The sequence below is a fragment of the Sciurus carolinensis genome, chromosome 10 (assembly GCF_902686445.1).
Source record: "Sciurus carolinensis chromosome 10, mSciCar1.2, whole genome shotgun sequence".
NCBI lineage: Eukaryota > Metazoa > Chordata > Mammalia > Rodentia > Sciuridae > Sciurus > Sciurus carolinensis.
In genome coordinates, this window is record NC_062222.1 from 85,366,603 (window position 1) to 85,374,150 (window position 7,548).

A 7,548-nucleotide genomic window follows, 5' to 3' on the forward strand; every position below is an offset into this window, starting at 1 on the left:
GGAGGTCACCTGGAGGTCTTCTCTCTGGGTGATGCTGCAACTACAGAGACAGTGGCCACTACTGCTGCTGCTGCTAATCCTCCCATGTACTGTGAAAGTCAATGACCTACTGGAGCTGCTACTGACAAGCTGCCACTGACAAGTTGCCACCAATCCCCACCACTACTTCTTCCACCACCACTCAGAGGTCTGCTGCCAGGGAAACTCCAGATTTGGTTGCACATAGTGGCATCCATCTTGAGATGCTGGCCAGGACCAGGTTTGATGTCACCACCATCTTGGCCACAAACACCACTGTCTGGGGACTCCAGCCAGGACCTAGAGTTTCAGTATCAGGGTCCCTGTTGTTGGCTGTACCTGGAGTCTTCCTCCTGGGAGTGCTTGTGGGCACCATGTAGTTGGCTGTTTCTCAGGATTGCTCAACCCTGGTGCTCTCTCTCAAAGTACCAGCAGCATTAAGATCTTGGGAATGAAATGTGACTGAGCCTGGGACACCTGAAGCCCGGTAGAGTGGAATAGTGACTGGGTCTGCCAGGGCCAGTCTGGGACAGGCTATCCCATGAGAAGTCAGAGACAGGGCTAAAAAACATTCAAACACCGACAGAGAAAGTTGTTCAAATTTTCATCAAGATTCATTTATTTTTGTATTTTTCTCTCTAACATCTCTCTCCACCATATTTGGAGCAAGGTATTTTTCATGCATCAGTTCATTGAGGACAGTGATGTATGCATGGTGTTTTATAGTTCTGTTGTATTTTTTATATTTTTAATTTTTCTCTTTTATATGTATTTTTCTTCTCACCTGTCCATTTTCCTACATTTGTTTTTCTCTTTTTATGCACCTATGGACCAATCTCTATTGATTTAATTTCCAGTTATCCTGTGGATTTGTACTTCTGGTTTCTTTCTTACTACATCATGAACATCATTTCCTACACTATTTGTGTTCTTTGTCCACCATTTGAAATTGTAACTGTTTGGGCAAATTATCTGTTCATATTATAGACAGTGAGTGAACTCATCATTTCTGTTTATGGTGATAGAGCACTAGACACCTTGGTGGAAGCTATTATATATAAAGTTATATATTGTTTACCCAGGGTGCTGTTGATATTAGACTCCCTCTTAAAGTTGGGATACTGGAAATCTTCAAGGACATTATAGTTCTGCAGAGTAAAATCTCTACTCCCCTAGATCCTCACAACTAGATGGGAAAACACACAAGCAACATAAGAAAAGAGGGGAACAAAGTGCCCCAAACAAACTAATGTGCTCCAATAAAGAATCCACTGACAACAGAGTAGAACAAATATCCACGAAGGAGTTTAGAATGTGTATATTTAAACATCTTTGTAGTAAATGATGGTATAAAGACTTAAATCCAAGAGAAAATATAGCAAGTGAAAGATCACCTCAATAAAGTGTTAGAGATTCAGAAAAAATCATGCCAAAATCCTTGAAATGAAGACAACCATATACCAAATTGTAAAATCAATGGAGAGAATCACCAATGCACTAAATCATGAAAAAGACAGCTGCTTAGGCAATATAAGCAAAATATATAATATATAATATTGAAAATAAAGTTGACTACTCAAAGAAGAGAGTAAGTACCTATGAACCAAAATTCTAAGAATTATGGGATAACAAGAAAAGTCCTAATTTAAGAATTATCACAATAGATTAAGGAGCAGAGACACGAACCAAAGGAATGCACAATCTGTCCAATGACATAATATCAAAAATTTTCCTCAAACCTAAAGAATGAAATAGAAAATCAAATAAAAGAGGGTAATAAAACCCTCAATGTCCAAAATTACAGCAGACTCTAATCATGGCACATTATAATGAGAATGACTAAAATATAGAAAAGGATAAATCTTAAAGACTGAGAGAAAAAATGCAGATTATATATAGGGGAAAACCATTTCGCATCTCAACTGATTTCTCAAACAGATCCTCAAATCTAGGAGGTCATGGAACCACTATTTCAGGCTCTGCAAGAAAGTGGATGTCACAAAGAATTTATATCCACCAAAATTGGTTCATATTTGAAGATGAAATAAAAATCTTCCATGACAACAAAAGTTAAAGAAATCACATTTAGAAAGCCTGCATTACAGGACATTCTCAACGAAATAAACCTGTCAAAATAGTTAAACACAAGTAAAGAGAACTAAGGACATTTCTATTTCCTGTATTATTTGTAGATAACCTTCCAACATAAAAAAAAAAAATTACGAAAAACGACTTTATCTCAGAAATAAGAATTCATAGTGACACCAACAGTGCTATAATTGTGGTCCTGAAAGGACTTGAGTGTGTCCCCCCAAATTTCATGTGCTGGAATCTCATTGTGGCAGTGTAGAGTCACTGGAAGACTTAAGAAGTGGTGACTAGTGATAGGTTCTTCTACACATTATATAATAGAGTTCTGGAGGAACCCAGGTTATTTTCTGTTACAGCAAGTCTTTATACTAAGAAGTCTGTTCCCTGAGCCTCTCTTGTTCCATATCTTCCCATGTGATTAATCTTTCCTTTTTCATGGGCCTCTTCCATGATGCCATCTACTATTGGGTGATGTATCCAAAACGCCATCATCAGATGATGAATCTCTGGATCTTAGACCTGATTTTGCATTTTAGCCTCCCAAAATGTAAGCTAAATAAACAGATTTTCTTTATACATTAATTGGCCCCAGGTATATTGTTGTATCAATAGAAAACAGAAAAAACATAGTTTTAATAAAGACTAGTTTTTATTTTTTATGATATCAATCATCTTTTGTATTTCATTATTAAAATATCTATCTTGTCCTTAAGTCATATGACTTAAATGTCTTTAGATCTACTGCATATTGCCTTTGAATTTTTAGAGACTAAAATTTTGTTTATTCTGTATGCATCTTGGAAATCAAGTACTAGACATTTATCACCTTTTCTGTCTTTTAGAAAATGAGGTCAAAAATGGAAGGTAATTTAGAAAATAATTCTACAAATGAAAAGAATGGATATATACGTTGTACATACTTAGGAATTTATCACCAATGAATCTTTTCTTTATAATAATATTGTTGAATTCTAATTAATGAGAGCAATATAGCAACTACATTCTGGAAGTCATAAAGGTACAGAAAATTCAGTTTTAAAAAATATATTGAGTAGCATGTATCCCAGGAAATATGGCCCCAATTAATCTGAATTTGCACAGAAATGGTTATTTTTGTCCTCTTCATCATTCATTAAGTTGAACATTGGCACTATTTATGTTCACCAGCAATTACCTGTGGGGGAATTGTCTATTTTGATATTTAATTCACTCAGTCACTTGCTTACAATTGAATCTTAAATGTATTTTATATTAATGTAGTGCAACATTAGTGAATGCATTACAAAAGGACTTTTAAAACTATTGTTCTACTCTTAGTTTTCTGGAAATCTTGTGTTTGTAATTAAATCTATCTTCTGGATGGTGAGAGACATATATGGCCATGATATGAGGCCACAAAGATAGGAACCAGTCACCAGCAAAACTTGCCAGGGAGGGTCTCTAGGAGAAGCTCAGCTCCTGCCAACCTCACTCACGTGGACACCATCAAGGCCAGCCTAGAAGTGCTCCATTTTGCCTAAATGAGAACCATGACTAAATAGAAAATTATTTAAAGACAATAAAATTGGGGTAGTTTGTGGGGTTGAAGCCGTAACTCAGTGGCAGTGTGCCTGCTTAGCATATGTGAGGCACTGAGTTCAACCCTCAGTGTCACATAAGAATAAATGGAATGAAGGTATTGTAAAAAATTCTTTAAAAAACAAAAAAAGAATTTGGATAGTTTGTGATGGAAGAATATTTTTGCATACAGCCCTGAGTTGCTCCTTCTGACAATCTTAGAACTTGGCTTTCTTCTCCACTCTATATAATCACTCTATTTTCTACCCTTCTGTATCTATCGTTGTTTTATGAATGTATAACAATTGGTCCTCTGCACTAAAAGGGGAAAAAAGAGCAACATTTTCCAAATTCCAGCATTATAAATTCTCTCATGACTCTTTGTAAGCTTCTGAGATATTTTGATCCACATATTTCATTTTAATGGCACAACACTATATTTTTCTTCTCTTTCAGTTTTTGTTGATCTTAGAGTCATGTAATTTTTCAGAATACCATTATTAATCATGTTATATTTTTTGGTCTCTGACCTGTTTCTCAGAATCAATGCCAGTCAGTCAGTCTGTGGATAATAACTCTCTTATGATGCAATCTTCAGTTTAATATGAAAATCTGTGATGACTTCAACCTCTATAGAAGTATCTTTTTCTTAACATATGGACCATCATTACTACTTTTTACAATATGTTAACAAAATAGTACCAGTGATTCAATTTTAGTGGGTGTTGAAATTTGAGAGAAATTATATAACTCTTTCATTGACAAACATCATTTGTAGAATATGTGAATAGAAGTCTATTTACATCCAATGTCCATGTAACTAGTGTCAATAAAATCACAAAATGTCTCAGTGTTTTTAGGATTAACTCAAGCCTGAGCTGTCTGCTTTTTAAAAATAATCAATAAAAAGCAAAAATATAATTTGATATTAAGGCACATAAAACTGATTTTCCTTTTTAGAATAAAAAAATGTTATCTTTTTGCAAAGAAATTTGGTAGAGAAATTTACCTTATCCATTTTTAAATATATATATATGTATATATATATATATAGATAGATAGATAGATAGATAGATAGATATAGTGGCAACTGTTGGTAAATTCTCATTAGAAAAGAGAAAGACAAATATCTACATGTTTAGAGTCTCTTAAAAGTACTAGCTTCTCATGCTGAATTTGGGCTATAGTGTTTTTTAAGATAATTCAAAGTATCTATTTAGTATCACATTTAAATTTAAGAACTAAATTTAAGTAAATAATTTCAATGCCATTCTTTTGGAATTTTCACTGTGCTTGTATATTGAAGATCAAGAGAGTAGTATTTTACAGAGATAATTCCTTTGTGCTAATGAAATAAGTTGTCTTACTGAATTACTCATAGTGTTATACTTATCATTCTCACATAGTTCTGTTTCCAAAATCATTATTATATATATAACATGATGTTACATATTGTGTTATATACCATATATGTTGCACATAGATGTACTAGTAGTTCATGTAGTTTCACTGGTATATGATGTCCACTCTATTAAGTACCACATGGTTTATTTATTTCTTCCTCTTTTAATGGCATCTGAATTCTTCCCAAGGTTTATGTTAATACTTTGTGTCCTAATAATCTAATTATTTTTTATGTAATTCATTGCTAATCTGTAATGGTTGTTCTTTAGTTGAATGGGTAAGTTAGAGATGATATGGATGTTTAGCTTTAAGAAACAATGCTAACCCAGGTACAGTGACACACACCTATAATCCCAGCTACACAGGAGGCTAAAGTAGGAGTGTCACACCTATGTTTTGCTTTTGCTGAACCTAAGATATTAAGAATTGTTTCATAGTGAATAGTACTTGCTCATTTTATTTACAATTTTATAAGTGATAAATGTGGAAGTTAGTATCTGATTCTTGCTGATGCCTCTGCTTCTTCCTCTTTTTTTCTTTTTGACCCCAGGGGTGTTTTACCACTAAGTTATATACCTAGTCTTTTAAATTTATTCTTTGTTGTTGTCATTTTTAGACAAGATCTTACTAAGTTGCTGCAGTTGGTTTTGGACTTGAGATCTTCCTGCCTTAGTCTCCTAGGATTGCATATGTGCATCACCATGCCCACCCATTTAATCTTTATTGTTGCTGTTCTTTTTAGTGGTACATGACAGTAGAGTATAATTTCACTTATTTATATAAGCATGGGGTACATCTTATTCTACTTAGCAGCCTGTCTTGTAGTACATGATGTAGCGTTTCACTGAGGTGTATTCATATGTGTACATAGGAAACTTACATCAGAATCATTCCTTTTCTTTCTTGAATTTTAAATGAATAAAAATTCATCTGAGGGTTATCTGTGCTAACAAATCATAGGGAAGATATTGTTGTTCCACACAATGCCATCTCTAAACAGGCAATTTTCCTTGTTGTAAACCTGTGTGTATTGATATTCACTTGCAAAGGTGAGGGTGGAATTTTGGAGTCCACCATTAGTGAATATATGTGTCAAGTAGGGAGATGGAGTAAGACTTTACACTTTCATACTTCCTGTCTCCTCAAGCACCCTGTGTATCCTTTGCAAGAATAGCTGTGAAAGCTTGTGCAAGAATATCGGGTGAAAGCTTGTGCTTCAGAATTCCTGTTTTTACTGGTTTATGAGAGACTGCGGATTTTAATTTTCTTGCAAAATCGAAAGTAAATTTTATGAAATCCATTTATATTTTGTAGAAACTTTAAATGTTGTGGTTTGCCATTAGAGAAAATATTAACATTCTTTTAAATTTCTTTAATATTATCAGAGATAGATCTTAATTTTCTTGGATAATAAAATAATTTATAGATATTTCTCATATAATAAATATAATTGAATGTAATATCTGTATTTTATATACCATTTCTCTTTGTCTTTGTTTAAAGTATTCTATAGCACATCATGAATTTTATCATAGTGTGTACATAAATTCATTGTTTTTTCCTCCTAATTGCTTCTAGGTTTTCTTGTATGAAAGGACTTTTACCTACTCAGATTATGATATTACTTTTATGGTCCATGTATTTGGTGTTATTTCTGATTTTTTATTGCTTTTTATCAGCTAGCACCAGAAATTCTGCAAATCCTAGTCATACAATATAATAAAATTTAATAATCTTCAATGCTAGCTTACTGTTGTGTCCTTTAAATAAACCTATTTTGGGTCAAGAGGTTAAAACTTCAATAATTTGTTTATTGCACCAAATATTATTATTAAAATTAACCCTTAATATAGTTAGTATCATACTTCATAGAATGCCCTTACATCAGTAGTTTTCCTTCAAAATTATAATTTTCAGTTAACTCTTCAAGTCTTAAATAAAGCATTATTTCATCATTTCCTTTTTTCAGCCAAACAATTCTCTCCAGGGTTTTTCCCTCCTACCTGCTAAGATCCATCTCTTTTATGTTTGTAGTTAGTGTTGTTTAACTGACTCCATACTGAAATAAAGTGTGAACTTCTTTTAAATGGGACTATATCATGCTCTCTATGTCCTGTCATAGTACATAAACTGACATACACCAAGTGCTCAACACTGTTAAATGCATGAAATTATTAAGAAGGGAGAACCAAAATCATATTGAAATATGCATGGATAATTGGACACAAAACCTGTATTTCTAATCTTAACCTCTTTCCTGAGATTCAAGTATTTATAGGTCAAATGTATGTATATACTCAGACATGACTAATGTAATGTATAAAGCTGCTCTCCCGCCCATCAGGTACAGCCATTTTATCCGCCTCCCAACCACTTGTCAGTCTGTGAACATCCTGGCTAGCTATTGGTTCATCAGTCAACTTGCAAGTATCCTTCTCCGATATTGGTCCCCTGTTGGCCCAGCCGAACTCAACTGTT